The sequence below is a fragment of the Pleurodeles waltl genome, chromosome 6 (genome assembly GCF_031143425.1).
Source record: "Pleurodeles waltl isolate 20211129_DDA chromosome 6, aPleWal1.hap1.20221129, whole genome shotgun sequence".
NCBI classification, from domain to species: Eukaryota; Metazoa; Chordata; class Amphibia; order Caudata; family Salamandridae; genus Pleurodeles; species Pleurodeles waltl.
Window position 1 is genome coordinate 462,923,990 of NC_090445.1, and position 16,848 is coordinate 462,940,837.

Genomic DNA, 16,848 nt, shown 5'->3' on the forward strand with positions numbered 1-16,848 from the left:
TTTTTGGTGGATGTGCGTCTCTGGCCGTTGCTGCTAGACATGAGGGTAGATTCAAGGTGCGAGAGTGATCACTTCCCACTGCTGCTTACCCTTTCTGGGAATATCTTTGGTAGAACCTCGAATACGCAACCATCAATGGTCCCTCCCCCTATTTTAAACAATGTTAATACAAAGGTGAGGTGGCCCAAAGTTATGTCAAACCCCTATTTGCTACGTGAGATTTATCAAGTGTTTTTAGATAATTTGTCAGCTTACGAGGACCTTGAGCCTGAAGCCATCCCACTTCTTGATATTCACGAAGATATGATGGTCAAATTTCTAAGTGTTTTTTATAAAGAGGCAGCCATGGTAAGCCGGCAACACGGGGGTTTCGTCTAACAGTAGATGGTTTAATGATGTATGTATGAGGGCTAAGACCGAGCTAAAAAACGCCATAAAGGCCGGGACCCCGGGGGTGATTAAACAAGCAAGATGTATGTATAAAAAGACAATTTTACAATCAAAGAAAACTTGGGAAGATGTTATTTGGCAGGATTTGTTAGATGCTACAAAAGCAAACAACAATACGCTTTTCTGGGAACTGTTGACTAAGCACGAGAGAGGGGGTAGGTCCAATCTAAGGAACCATATCCAACCCGGAACCTGGGTGGAGCACTTCACTCTCCTTTATGAAGGAACTATCTCCACTGGGGCTGCTGATTGCGATAAAGTGGGATTAGGCCCCCTTATTTTACCAAATGCTAACCTTGCCACTTCTCCACCTGATGGGAATCTATATAACTCTGAGAGTTATATTTGTTTCTCCTTAGAAGAAACTGCAGATGCTATCAACTCTTTGAAGTCAGGTAAAGCCCCAGGTCCCGATAAAATTCCAGGCGACCTTTACAAATCAGAGTTATCTATATGGACCTGGTATATTTACCTACTGTCAAATAAAATCACAAAAGGAGGACAGATCCCTGAGACGTGGAAGGGTGCAGAAATTATCCCAATCTATAAAAAGGGTAATGTAAATCTTCCAATCAATCACAGACTGGTCAGTTTAATCGACAACTTACAAAAAATCTTTGCCAAACAGCTGCTAGTTAGACTATCGAGTTGGGTGACGGAGCAGCAGATCCTTTCACCGCTTCAGGCAGGGTTCCGCTCTAGAGTTAGCACGGTTGACCAGGCTTTTAGGTTGTCCGTGCTACACTGGAAATACGTAGTCCTGGCAAAGCAAACTTTATATGTCGCTTTTGTTGATCTGCGTTCTGCTTTTGATTTGGTCCCAAGAGATAAGCTTTGGGGAGTGTTACACAAAATAGGGGCACCACCCGATATTATCCATCTATTGATACGCATGCATGAAGGCACATACGTGCAAGTAAGATGGGACAATCAAGGTGAATTGACTAAGAAATTTCTCATTAAAAGGAGGTGTCCGTCAGGGATGTGTGCTTGCACCACTTCTGTTTTCTTTATTCATCAACGAGGTGGTCCAAGAATTAATGACATGTCAGAATGATGCTCCCACCCTAGTCAATCAGAAAATCCCTATTCTCCTTTTTGCGGATGATTCTCTATTGATTTCAAAAACCCCTATGGGTTTGCAAATTCTTGTGGACAGATTTAAATCATTCTGCTGGAATTTTGGTCTAGAGCTGAACTCGAAGAAAACAAAACTGATGGTGCTTCGCTCTGGCCCTCGTAAGAAATGTACTATTAGGTTAGATGGAGCTATTTTCGACCAGGTTAGCTCCATTGACTACTTGGATGTGAGACTTACAGATTCACTCCTTTGGGAGGAACAAGTTGGCAAGAGTGCTGGGCTTTTGCAACATCGGGCAGCATCCATATTGCGCCTTTATAGGAATACGATCGCTAAAGTTGTGTCTCCAGCAGTAAAGATTTACGTGGCTAAGGCACGGGGTGCTGCTGTTAACGGCGCAGAGATTTGGGGCATGTCAGATAGCAGCAGGATAACCAAAATTGAGAATAGCTTTGCACGGGCTTTATGTGCTTGCCCTACTAGCACCCCATTAACCCCCCTATTTTTAGACCTAGGGTTTAAACGAATGGCTGACCTAATTATTTTATGGCCTCTATTATATTGGGTGAGGCTTTGGATAGTCCCCGAACTGGCCATATATAAGTCTTCTTTATTAGAATTGTTAAAAAGCCCTAACTCTTTGTCCATCCCATGGATTAAACACGTATCCAGTTGGTTTTGTACGCTGGGATTGAGGAACTTTTGGGAGAATCCCCAGCAACTTGTGAAGTCCCATGTAAAAGCACTGAAAGGAGCTTACTGGTCCCACATACGTAATAATTACATTTCCCAAAAATCGAATGGTCATTTAAATAATTTGTTTATTGATTTCAAATGGTACCCAGAGTTCGAACTATATCTAGATATAATACCTGATTTACTAGGCAAAAGTTTGTATGCCAGATTTCGATTCGGAACATTACCTTTGAAGGCCCTGACAAGCAGATGGGGACCTAAGTTAAGCTCTGATATTTGTCCTGCATGTGGCACTTCTTCCGAAACAGTAGAACATTTTATGTTTTTTTGTCCCGCTTACTCAACCCCAAGGTTTAAATGGATTTGCAAAATCTGTCGGGAATTGAACTTAAGGAAATATGTTTTCGCTTTGAGGATTTTAAAAAGCCATAATTCAAATGTGACAATTTATGCAGTAAGCAAGTTTTTAGTAACGGCATGGCGCATACGCATCTTATTTACAATGATTTGAAATTGTTCTAAGTCGGGCAAACATGGATTTTATTCTTTTTAAATTTTGTATGATATTATGATGTTTATTTATATTTATATTGGATTGTATTGTATCGCTTTGATGGTCTGTTGGCCGAATAAAGCTTATGTGTGAACATTTAATTCTTGTGGGGGGCCATGGAGTTGATTATTTTTTTTCTTTCATGAATGCAGATGGGAAGTAGAAATTGAGGTAGCCATTGCCTATTTTACATCTCTCCAAAAATAATTATACACTGATTAATCATACTGGACAAATATATCCAGAACAGCCAAAGCTCAGGGATGAACAAAAACCCACAAGATCACAAAGTCAAGGATTTCAATAAGAGTATTGCAGATTCTTTGCTGTTGAACATCCAAACTAACCAACTGCTCCATCAATCAGTGATAGTAGACCATATCCACATGCATCCAGCAAAAGACACCACAGAATTTAAGTGTTTCAGTAACTTTTGGGGATAGATTAGCTGATGAAAGAAAGATAACCATTTTCCACAAGAAAAGTGGACAATCAGCAACAACCGTAGATTGTAATGTAACCTTGTAATGTGACCAGCCTACTTTTGAATGACATGACTCACTACATAAGCCACTCCTATAATAGACCACTGATTATGCACTGGAAAGACACTTAAAATCTAATTAATGTTTTGGTCATTCAGAGGTTCAATGGAGTAATGGTACTCAAAGGCACTCATGCAATCAACATGGCCAAAGGGATGTCCCATCTAACCAGACGAGTGGGTTCTAACAGCCCACATTATACCTCATCAGCCTCACCATACATTCCACCCCACACTAGTCTCCTACTGTGCACATCCTTGATCCCCATCCAGGTTCTATATGACAGTACCTAAATGTTTACAAAGTAGCCTGCTATACATATATCATCATTATAACGTCAGGTGCCAGAGATGAAACATGATTATTTGAGCTCTCAAGACTCTCGTATTACCGCAACAGGAAATAACCTCAAACGCTGTGTCCAGGTGGCCAAACGCCAACAACACTCCCACATCACAAAACTACATTAATAAATGCAGTTGTGTTGTCCTAGTGACAATAGTAAATCAGTCAAACGCAGTGTGGTTTATGAATATCACTAGAACCCCAAACTGGTTTGGTCAGAAGACAATGTGGCCTTTTGTTATTGGGTGGGCGACTTGTTGTGCTGCTCAGTCACAGATTTTTGTATCAACAATACTGGTCACCTGTGCTTGATTTGCAAAAGAATAAGTGCCCCGGCCTAATGTTTTTCTGAGAAGCCTGCGGCTTGCAAAATTAAATGTTGGCCTGCCAAGGCTATGTAATCTTAATTCCACCTCATGCCTCTTTAATTCACTATCAGGCACACTCTGCCTCTTCTTCTCACTCTTGAAGGTTTCTTCTTTCTACCTTTATGAGGTTTGCCCGTCTTTCTCTTCCAACTTTTTTCAAAATTGTGTGTTTTTACTCTCTTCCTTTTGGTCAAAGTCTGGTGGGGTAAGATAGGTGGTGATCCCGAAAATGAGTGCCGATGGGCCCCTCCTGCAACCACTGGCTCAAATTAAATACTGCTGGTCATGGTTCGATTATATGACGCAAATGATATAGCTTCTATGGTGGTTATCTTAAAGAAATATTGCGATAACTTATGTTCACAAAACTTAGTAAAAAAATTTTTTTTTTAACGTACGTTTTTTCTAGGCCTCAAACCAAAACAGCCTCCATCTACATTTGTACGACTTCACTTATGTTGTACCTCACCCGTAACAGAATAGTGCAGTGCAAATATTCATGATACAATGTTTATGTGGAAAGGATGCCTGGTTTTTTATGGGGATGTGATATCGTGCTTATCAAAATGGGTACCAGCAAGTGTGAAGACGAGCCTGGCAGGGAAAATCAAGTACTGCAAGAAGAACAAACCTGATAGAGTTGTGGGGTACAAGAAGCCATGAGACAGCAACAAGATACCAAGAGAGAGGTAGCCTATTTCGACTGGAGAGAAGAGCAGGCTTAGACTGCCATTCTGGACAACATGTGGGGTGGCGTATCTTGAGATGAGTAGTCTAACACCTAACAGTAGGGTGGTGAGGAATACTGGGTTTCTTTAAAAGTTGAAGCTCCAGCAAAAATGGGTAAACTCTCGAGAAGAATGTGCATGAGAAGCAGTTTAGCAACAGTGGAGCAGATCATTATTTGCTGCAGACTGAGCTACTTACTGTACTTAGAGAACAGCATCCATTCTCAATAAAAGAGTTAATAGTGTAGGCACATGGCCATACCTCAGCAACATCGGAGAGGGCCTTGATTGTGGTTAATTGTTAAACCGCTGGACGCACATGGCCTGTTTTTACGTCCTTCTCCGACACTGTGAACAAGCAAATATTTCCCTTGGCACAGCATGGGCGATTCTTGTTTACACAGGAAAAAGAGCGACCCAATCCAGAAAACAACATGAAGTGGAATGCAAGCTGCCTAATACAACAGTCAGTGGTGGTCTGGGGAGCACAAACAAGGTAAAACATTATTTTATTACAAAACGTTTATTTAAGTTCGGTGGACAGAGTGAAATTCTGTTATGCTGGACTTCTTGCATTCCTACTGACCAGGACCAATTTGTCCCAAAACATCTCTAGCAGTGATTTCATTGGAACGTTACATATTGCTCTGCTTGCCCATGGGTATGTGGATATTCAATTACATTGTATTCAGAAAACCCCAATTGTTTCAGGTGGATCTTCTAGCTGCTTCCTAGTGGCAGCAAACGTTATTGACGCCTAATGATGTTTTAACAGATATTTCTGCTGTTTTTGTTACACTGATAACAGTACAGTGTTGCAAAATCCACATGACGAGCAGAGACCTTTTGAAACCGTCTGATGAGAATTTCCAAGGGAATGCTTCTCCCATACTTAATTTCATAGAATTGTCTGTGTCTAGCTCTAGGAACAAACGAGAGTGAAACACCAAATGAATACCATCTCTGCCTGGTCAATGGAAGGCACAAAGCTTTGTATTTTAGACCACAGGAGATGTGGAAAAATCTTCAATCCAGTTACAGTCTCTAATGGCCAAGCAGCGGAAGATAGATTTGGTGGTTGGGTTAGAACTACAGCAGAAGAGCATGAGATGGTCGGTGCAAGAGTCTTCATATGAAAAGACGAAATTGCTTTGAAGGGGTCTACAGCCACAAAATCTGGTGGTCACCACTTTCCACAACACATCATTTACAGAGGCCTGTCACCACAAATCAATAAAAGTTATAGTCTTAATCGACAAGATGCATTAAGCCATGCTGCTAATGTTAGGAACTGGTCATAGATAACATGATGAATGTGTACGTACAATGTTATACTGCTGTTAAATAGGACACATAGTAGGCAACAAGCAGAACATAAGTGCACAACGGCCCTCTGTGGTTTTGTGACAGCACTCAGAGACAGCAAGCTGAACACGAGTGCACAATGGCCCGCTAAGGTTTTCTGAAAAAACTCAGAGACGACAAGCTGGACACAAGTGCACCATGGCCTGCTGTGGTTTTCTGAGAAATGGCAAGCTGAACACCAGTGCACAATGGCCTGCTGTGTTTTAATGAGAGCACTCAGACAACAAGCTCAACACGAGTGAACAATGTTTTGAGGCTGCTACCTTCAGGGAGCACTCAGACAACATGCTGGCCACGAGTACACAAAGTACTGCTGTCACTTTCCTAGAGAAACCATAGGCAACATGCTGACTTTGAATATACGATAACATGCTGTTGCTCTCTAGGACACCCATAGGCAACAGGATGAACATAAATACACAAAATAATGCTACTGCTTTCTCAAAGAAGTCACAGACAGCATGCTGAATCTGAGTGCACAATGAAATGTGTCTCCTTTCTGCAAGAATACATAGGAAACATGCTGAGTGAGAGCACAGGGTCATGCTACCGTTGTTCTGGGAGCGCTGAAAGTCAACAGGCTGGATGCGAGCGTCAGGCACTCTTCCGGGGACTATTTACAGCCTTTTTCAGAATCTATTTAGAATGAGTTCTCAGATATGGCATCGAGGGTACTAGGTGGATAGGAAATGCTATGACATTATTTGTTACTCTGTTTTTTTCCAAACACGTTTGGCAATTACATTTAGATTAAACGACGTTCTTTTAGATCAACAGTCCCATAAATTTGTATTTTCGGTGATAATGCCACAGTTAAACGCAAATGAACAAACACCGTTCTTTAATTAAAATACGCGTCACATTTCACCTAACAAGAAACAACAAAAGTAGGTTAAAAAAATTCACAACTTTCAGATAGCCAGAATCCGGAGAGTTGCCCAACACAGAAAAGCTTGGTGAATCCAGCAAGACCCAGCTAAGACGTAGGTCTCTGAAAACACAAAGTCCGCCTGCAGGACTTGTTGACATTAGAAAGCGTTTCCTCCCCACACGTACACCACCGCGTTATGATCGTTTTGAAAAAGTATTTGGCTCAACCAACCACATTCCTTCCCCATCGTTCTCACGCCATCATAATAACGTCGACGACGTTTGCAATTTTGACCGATCACGTCTTTTGGAGTCGTTTGCTTTTCTCTGCTTAGAACGCATATGGCAAATGCTTCATTAAGGGTGGGGAGTTTGGAGTTTTTTTTTATTAATACGAGTACAAATAATTTAGATGGCTACACCGCCCAAGTTCTCCTTAGCCGGGGTCACTCAACACCAGGGCATAGCTGCCAGGTTTCACAGGTCCATGGTGATGTCCTGCTCCAGTCCAGGTTTTTCCTTTGAATTCTAGTACTTGTAGTTTTATTTATTACATCACGTTCCTTTATTGGGCTGGTACGGAGTTGCAGGTGTAGGTGTAGCCATAAGCATCAGTGGATTATACCTCAAACTGAATGCATGCCATGGCAATTCGGAAAGTCACCTCAGTAGTGCAACACTTCAAAAGGCCCCCGAGTTATCATGGAGGACTTCTAGCAAGATCTGGCATATCAGTTAATGGTGGGAAAAAAAAACATGCTGGGGCTTCCCACTGTGTAATTATTGGCCTACAAATTCAAGAATGCCTAGTACTGCTGCCTGGAAAACCAAGACTGGCCACAATCATGGTATGCCACATTTGCAGCTTTAGTGGTAGTCTGTCCTTGTGGTCGTCTGCCTTGTTCCTTTTTTTTGGCCAGCCATGCGCTTAACGTCGTCACAGGCACTTTCACATGCAAAGTGACATCAGATTGCAGTGCACCGCCTCGAATTCTTATTCCAGCCACCTTGCTCTTGGTCACGGGAGCTCACGTGGAGCCGCCATGACTCCAAGCATACAAGTGAGGCTTAATCATAGGGCAGAGAGAAACCACGCTGTGGGTAAATTGGTGGCTTTGAAACGTATACACCACATTTGTAAAGGTTTCACTGGCGCAAAATGCAAAGCACATGGCCTGTGTATGGTTTGCCTCTTGCCTTATACACAAGAGGACAAAGCGCCTTTGTTCTTGTGCCCCCAACATGCAAAAAGAAGCATCAAACAAACGTAACGCCCTTAGTGCAAAAGCCATTTGCTCCTTTTTCATAGGTTGAAAAGTTGTCACAGTTGCGCCCAATGTGTGTGGTCTTGGTAAAATGAGTATCACAGGCGACCGTCCCATGGCAGCAGGTGCTGCCTCGTTCATAGCAGAGGGCTTCACAGAGGTTTAGAAGGCGCAATGCTGCGCCAGCGCATTGTTTTATTTTAACTGTTCCTGTCTTTTCCAGCACCTCAGCTGTAGGTTCTGTTATTGACCTTATGTGAGGAGGAGGGAGGGCGTAGGGATGCTGGAGTACCGGAACCCCATGTAGGCGCGTTGTTCTGGGTACCGAAATATTTTGTTTTTGTTATCGCGAGGAGTGGTAGTGCCAGCCTATTAGCAGTGAGTGCTCATATCTGAACCTGAAACGCCATCCCTGCACTCTCAGTCACCAGACTGTGCAGCGTGCATGCCGACCAGAATCAACTGAGCAATTCTCAGATTAATTTTATTTCACTTTTCACACGGGTGACAGGTGCTCCATGATTTGATACCATTAGCCAAGCCTGACTTTTCAGTGACCAACAACTGCATTCTGGGGCTTGTAGTTTTACTTTTAATACTGTTATGGGCTCAGAATCCCTAACTAGGAAAGATGTGTGTCTGAGGGTGTCACACATACAGGGAGTGCAGAATTATTAGGCAAGTTGTATTTTTGAGGATTAATTTTATTATTGAACAACAACCATGTTCTCAATGAACCCAAAAAACTCATTAATATCAAAGCTGAATATTTTTGGAAGTAGTTTTTAGTTTGTTTTTAGTTTTAGCTATGTTAGGGGGATATCTGTGTGTGCAGGTGACTATCACTGTGCATAATTATTAGGCAACTTAACAAAAAAAAATATATACCCATTTCAATTATTTATCATTACCAGTGAAACCAATATAACATCTCAACATTCACAAATATACATTTCTGACATTCAAAAACAAAACAAAAACAAATCAGTGACCAATATAGCCACCTTTCTTTGCAAGGACACTCAAAAGCCTGCCATCCATGGATTCTGTCAGTGTTTTGATCTGTTCACCATCAACATTGCGTGCAGCATCAACCACAGCCTCCCAGACACTGTTCAGAGAGGTGTACTGTTTTCCCTCCTTGTAAATCTCACATTTGATGATGGACCACAGGTTCTCAATGGGGTTCAGATCAGGTGAACAAGGAGGCCATGTCATTAGATTTCCTTCTTTTATACCCTTTCTTGCCAGCCACGCTGTGGAGTACTTGGACGCGTGTGATGGAGCATTGTCCTGCATGAAAATCATGTTTTTCTTGAAGGATGCAGACTTCTTCCTGTACCACTGCTTGAAGAAGGTGTCTTCCAGGAACTGGCAGTAGGACTGGGAGTTGAGCTTGACTCCATCCTCAACCCGAAAAGGCCCCACAAGCTCATCTTTGATGATACCAGCCCAAACCAGTACTCCACCTCCACCTTGCTGGCGTCTGAGTCGGACTGGAGCTCTCTGCCCTTTACCAATCCAGCCACGGGCCCATCCATCTGGCCCATCAAGACTCACTCTCATTTCATCAGTCCATAAAACCTTAGGAAAATCAGTCTTGAGATATTTCTTGGCCCAGTCTTGACGTTTCAGCTTGTGTGTCTTGTTCAGTGGTGGTCGTCTTTCAGCCTTTCTTACCTTGGCCATGTCTCTGAGTATTGCACACCTTGTGCTTTTGGGCACTCCAGTGATGTTGCAGCTCTGAAATATGGCCAAACTGGTGGCAAGTGGCATCGTGGCAGCTGCACGCTTGACTTTTCTCAGTTCATGGGCAGTTAATTTGCGCCTTGGTTTTTCCACACGCTTCCTGCGACCCTGTTGACTATTTTGAATGAAACGCTTGATTGTTCGATGATCACGCTTCAGAAGCTTTGCAATTTTAAGAGTGCTGCATCCCTCTGCAAGATATCTCACTATTTTTGACTTTTCTGAGCCTGTCAAGTCCTTCTTTTGACCCATTTTGCCAAAGGAAAGGAAGTTGCCTAATAATTATGCACACCTGATATAGGGTGTTGATGTCATTAGACCACACCCCTTCTCGTTACAGAGATGCACATCACCTAATATGCTTAATTGGTAGTAGGCTTTCGAGCCTATACAGCTTGGAGTAAGACAACATGCATAAAGAGGATGATGTGGTCAAAATACTCATTTGCCTAATAATTCTGCACTCCCTGTAGCATGGAAGTTTGTAACAGCCAAGTTTAAAATTTGCTAGTCCATTTAGAAAACGTTTCTTGTTTCAATCACCAAACCAAAAGTAAGCTTGGCTCACACATTTTTGAGAGTTCATTTTTTCATTTATATCATCCATCAAAACAACCACAGAAAATGCCAATCATTTTGGTTTGTGGGTAGTGTACAGGGAAGTAGCCAGAAATTAAAATGCCCCCACCCCTCTCACACACACACACACACACACACACACACACACTACTTAGAACTAAAGCTCTGATGGCACCAGGAAAGTGAAGCCCAACCCTCTGTAGAAGAGCTCCCTTTGTCTCTTCCATCCAAGCATCTTTTCATTCATCCTTTTACCATTCCATCCACCCAATGACATCCACTATCACATTTACATTCTGCCATCTAGTCATTCTTTCTTCCATCATTCAGTCTTTCCCTAGATCATTCATCCAAAATGCCATTGATCCATCCACCCATAAATCAATCCACTCTGCCATTCACCCTTTCGTCTATCCACTCTCTTATCCATCCATTATACATTCATCCACTCTGCCGTTCAATCGCGCTTCCTTCCATCCATCATTTTAAACTGCCTTCCTTTCACCTGCCCATCCACCTACTGATCCCTTCACTCTCCCATTATTTAAACTGTGTTCATACCTATTCAACGCTCCTTTCACTCTGCCATCCCTTCACCTGTGCAGCAAGCGAACCATTTACTTGTTTACTCATCCATCCACTCTGCCATCCATTCACCCAACCACTCATCCTTTCAGCCAATCATTCATTTACCCACTCTTTTCGCCCATCCACTCATCCATCCTACCTACCTTTCACCCATCCTTCCCTTTATTATTCATTTCATCTTACCCTTTTCTGTGTATCAATCTTTCAATTGCCCTTGCCTCTGCTCGCTCTTTTTTTTTTAAGTTGTATCCCTGTTTAGCCTTCTGTCTGTCCAGTAGCAGAAAGAAGAGGCCCATAAAGAATTGTAACCCCACTGTAGCTGTAAAAGTGTGTGTGTGTTAAGGGGGTGGTCAATAACGTTCCTGAAAGCGTAGTAGTTATTGTAAATTCAACTAACACACAACACAGGTGCAACATGGGCGGCAGCAGTGTATTTTTCCCTAACACAAAGAATAGGTAAACAGCAGGTGGGTGCAGAAGGAGGAGCAACATATGTTTTTTTTTTTTTTTTTTTTGCAAACAGAACAGACGTTTAGGTCACATCCTGAAAGTCCTTCTCTGGTTACTCAAAGTACAGTTGTGGTCATACCCTGTGGACTTGCTGCAGTCACTTCATGTAAATCCTATGCCAGTCTCGTGTATATTTGTCAATGAATCTTAGATCTCATAGGCTATGGGCACTTTGTTATACCCACTGCCATTGCCCAGTAATACTCTTTACAGACAAAATGTGCCTTTATGCTGCTTTTATTTTACCACCTTCCATTTCCTCCTCTACTCTGTTCCCACTTTCTGTCAGATACTCTGTCGCGCACACACACTATTCATTCTTACCCTTCCCCTCCAATTCTTTCCTCTGTCCCTCACCTCCTCTCTTCTTCAGCTGCGTTGCCTTTTCACAAATGTCATATTTTCTTTCTCACCGAATCGCACACTGTTCCCTCCTGTCTCACTTGTCCATTTGTCTACCAGCCCTCTCTCTTACACACCATTTGTGCCACACCCTTCATATTTCTCCATTCCCAGCCTCCCTTATCGCTTTCGCCCTCTTTTTTACACCGGTCTCCCATCTTCCTCTCCGCCTTTTGGGGAGGGGGGGGGGGGTCGTGCAAGAATGTTTGGCCCCATGTGAGGGGTCATCTTTCTAGACTACCCCCTGTAGTGATGGTGCCTATCGGGTACTATCGGGCTTCGGGTACTAGTAAAACGGCGCTCCCTGCTCGTGTCAACCTTTCCCAAGATTTGCCCTCACCTCCTCTTCAGATCTTGCTAGCAAATTCCTTTCTTGAAAAAGGCATTCCCCTCACCCATTCAACTTTCTAACCACCTCAATTCCCATTCTTTATCTTACATACATTCCACTCCCAGCCGTGTTCTATTTATTTAGCAAAACCTTTTTCTCTCTACTCTGCCACCCTGCATCCTTCCCTCGCCCACACAAAAATACCCTATCCCGGTCACCTCACTCTCTCCTCTCGTATCTTCCTCTCTCACACCTTCCCTTTAGACAATCCCCAGTCTCTCCATCTCACACCGGTCTCTACAAGACTCCTCTCTCACACACATGCCTCTGGCCTTGTGGGCACTCTGGCAGTACCAGATGAGCCAGCGTGGTAGCCGTTTTAATTATGGGCTCGTCGGTCCCTACTGGGACAAAGTCAAGTATGTCTCCGAGAGCTTGTCTTACATAGTAAAACCCGTCTCTCGCCACTGCCTGGCGCCCTGGACCGTGACCTCCACTCACAACTGGAAATCTGTCTTCGAGGAAAGAGAAACAGATCTGGCATCATGATCTGTCTCAGAGTGACTAGTGGGTGGGGGTTCTCCCACACCCCGAAGTCTCTCTCTCAGGGTGCGAGAGAACCAATGAATTCTATCACAGGGTGGGGGAGAGGATTAGGATGCGTACATAAGCCTGACTGTGCTGCGAACACACCCTCTATTTTGTTGTTGGGGACTTTACAAAAGGGCCTGGCCTCGGGATCGGATTGGCTCATAGGCACTGCCACTGGAATTAAGCAGTAGGGGAGGGTGAAATTATGCTGCAGGTGGTTTGAGTAAATTATGAAGCATGAAATGGCAAATTATGCGGCACCATGTGCCACTTTTTGTGATGGTATGACTTCATTTTTTGTAATTTTAAAAACAAGTTAACACTGTGCGGGCATTCGTTGCACCGCATTGCCAGTTGAATATCCAAATATAGCAAATACGCTACAGAAAGGTGACAAGTCAACCTTTGCAATGGCCTTCCACTGTGCAGCAACACACGTCACTACGATTTTAGTAACTTTTGAACCGTTTGAGCTAGATTTTTTTTTTTAATCTATGGATTATGCAGCAGATGATCGATTATGTGGCAAATGCAGCAACTTTATCATTATTAGAAAATCGCTGCAGCCGCACAATTCCGGTGGCCTTGCCTATGGGGCAATCAGGCAATGTCCGGTGGGCTGATCTGACAGATTACTGAGTGGGCAGGTTTTTTAGCAGTTGTGGACCGGTTTATGTCTAGGTGGTTCGGTTTTTACTGTTAATTCCCCTAATATTACCACTCTTTTGCTTTGGGCTTCGGGAGTAGGAGCCACTGTTTTGAGGTGCCCTGGCCTATTTTTATCCCAGTCCAGCTCTGCCTGGCCTTACCCCCTGAGCTCTGTTTCGGGACAGTTAAGGGGGTAGAGGGGTATGGGAAATTCTCTTTGATCTCGTCACCTTACAGTGGGGATGTCTCTCTTTAACTCCTGGTTTATCCCTGAGGCTTGGGCCGTGCTTTGCAATCTGTCACGAATATATTTCACAAAGCTTGTCCTGGACCCGCAACCTCCCAATCTGCTACTTCACTGCCTACAAGCCCGTGAATCCTTCAGTCCTACAGGTTATGGAGCTCACAAGCAGCCACCTCTTTGGCGCTCTTTATTGCGTGCGTAGAGGCTTCATATACATTCGTATTATTATACACGTGGTCTCGCTCTTCTCCCACCTCCGTCTTTACATCTCCATTTAGTCTTTAGTACTCCCCTTGCTCGCACTCTCATCCCCTTCCTCTCCGTACTCGAGGAAATCCAGTCCGAGTTTTCTGTTCCTTAAGTCAAGTCTTTACGGTCCCCACTTTTTCCTCTCCTTTGACACCACCGCACTCCTCTCCATCGCCTTATTCTCTCTTTCTCTTTCTATAGTTCAGAAGTCTCCCTCGTCGACTTTGTCACAACCTCTGCCACCGCCCCTTTGCTTACCTGCTGCTCGGTACTGCTGTTGGTGCTCTGTGATTAATAACGTCCCCCTGCACTCCGTAGGTCCTTTATGAACAATAGTATCCCGATGAAGTTGTTAATGCCCGACTCCACTGCCCTCAGTCCGCTCTTGTCGCTGACCTCTGCTAAACTCCCCAGTCCAGGTGCACGCCTCACCTGTCTGTGACGCCCGATCCAATCACAGCTCCCGTCTGAGAGAGGGCGGGCAGGGCAAAGCTGTACCACCAATCAGAGTTCAAGGAATGGCGCTTAGACCTTGCGAGCGAGAGAGGCGGGGTCTGGTGTCTGCCACAGAGAACTAGGACAGGCAGGGCTGGGACCGGGAAGGTGTGGGCACGGCTGTTAGTACAGTATAGTCCCGGTATCGCAGGTGTCAGACTGGGAGAGCAAGTGCTGAGACCGGTAGGTGGCACAACATCGATTTAAAGTCAGCCCTGGTATTATAAATAGCACGTGAGAGGTACACAACTCCGTGGGCTATGCCATATCATTTAGTTGTTCAGATCAATACATTGCAAGTCTGGCCTGGACAACATTTCCAGTCCTGGTTTTCTTTTTTCTTTTCTTTTCTGCTTCTTTTCGTTTTGTTTTGTGTTTTTTGGGCCTGCCCTTAGCCAAGCTCTTTTGAGTATACTAAAATTACATGTATGCTATCCTTCTTCATCCATTGTACTGTTGTTTTTCTACTACCGCATACTGCCTGAAGCTGTGGGCCAATCTACTCCAGCCATTCACTTTCGGACCTCATCCTCTCTTTGGAATTCAGGAAAGGACTCAAGACTTGTTTGTTCAACTGACCCCTTTAGCAGCTCTGTTTTTAGTGCCTTAAATACTCTTGTGGGTACTCTTTAAATAATACCGTTCTCTATAAATCCTTATTGATTGACAAAATCTTTTAGCCAAAGTTTATTTTTATACATTGAGAGGGCCTGCCAGCTCCTCAAAAAAAAAGTTTTACAAAAAGAGCCCAAAATAAAACAAGAATTGACAAAGCCAAAAGGCTAGCAACTAATGCCAGCCCTGTTTGCCTTTGCTTGCTCTAATATGACACTGGGACTAAAAATCACAGACTGTAAAGAAAAAATGGTAGTGGGCGGACTAGAAACTCCTGATTTAGGGTCCCTTGAAACGCTCTGTACACAATTTATCTTGTTTGAGATCCAGAGGGTTGTGAGGGGGTCGGGATGAGGCAAGGGTCTGGGAAGCACAAAATTACTAAATATATCATTGTAACTCAGCATGTCCTTAGGTGCAGGGACCCTTATAGGATTTTGTTAAGAACCCCCCAATGTGGCAGCCCCTCCCTCTCAGTCACCGATAAGCAGCCCCTAGCAGCTCATAAATGACTTAATGTGTGAGTTGATTGCAATCGAAAAGGTTAACACTGTTGTGTGACAATGGGCGTCCCATGAATTCTCCTTGCAAGTGGGCCCATAGGAGGGCCGCCCCTCCGTTAGGTCTCTCCCTATACCATGGATCGGAGGCCCAGGGGAGGGGGTCCCTCCCGTGGACACACAATTGCAAGGATACAATTTGCTCTCCAGTTTTCGATTGGGGGGGAGGTGGGTCAGTGTGCTGTTGCCCGGCTATGATCGCACTGGCGTGGGGCCCTGTGCTCTTGGCCTGAGAGCTGCCCACACTGCTCATGCCTAGCGCCGGTCCTGCTTATGTGTCCGTCTAAGGCAGGGGACGGTACAGCACCGAACAGAGGCAGGTACCCCAAGAAGAAAGGAGCAGAGCGCGGGCAGGTGGATTGTGCGACGACAGAACAATTGATGCGCGCATTTGATAAGGACTTTGGCTTTGCCTATGCAGGACCCAATACAATATCCCTGCGAGTAGGTACGGGCGCCCCCACCCAGATATTTATAAAGCACCGAGTTTATAACTACCAGTACAATCTAATGCACACTACGAGTAACCGTTCAAGAAGGGAGAAATGAGCCATGATACATTTTACTAGGCAATTGACTTCACTAGAAGTGGGCCAGCGCCTCTCTAAATTAGTGAGAATGGAGCAGGGTCAGTTACATGATCTTTAATTGCCTTGTAGATAGCCCACCCTCAGGCACTTTTACCGGCAAATCCATTTTCTCATTTGCCAAAGACACTGTGTGTTGTGAGAGGCGGCACCTTTCATTGAACCAACATAGGAAGTAGAAAAGACTGTCCCCAGCCCTTGTTTTAATTATTTTAATTTAGTCTATTTTCCATGGTGTCGCATGCCTTTGAAGTGGACTTTGAGCGGATGCGACCAGCAAGGAGTGTGACTGGAACGGCATTCACGCCGCCTCATTTCCTGGACTGGGTTATGCATTTCAGACACGTGTAACTAAAGCGTACTAGCAAAGGACAGGCACTTCCGGGCAGGGGACACCCATCGGATCACCAGGTCAAGGTGATACGTGTGGATCT

General features: G+C 44.1%; 1 protein-coding gene across 1 annotated transcript in view; it reads right to left on the reverse strand.

Moving 5' to 3' along the window:
• Positions 1 to 14,584, reverse strand: part of C6H1orf116 (chromosome 6 C1orf116 homolog) — a 73,151-nt gene extending 58,567 nt beyond the window's left edge. The window contains exon 1 of the mRNA XM_069238605.1: positions 14,416 to 14,584. The gene's annotated coding sequence lies outside the window, so the exon portion shown is untranslated. The remainder of the gene's footprint in view (positions 1 to 14,415) is intronic.
• Between the last annotated feature and the right edge of the window lie 2,264 nt (positions 14,585 to 16,848).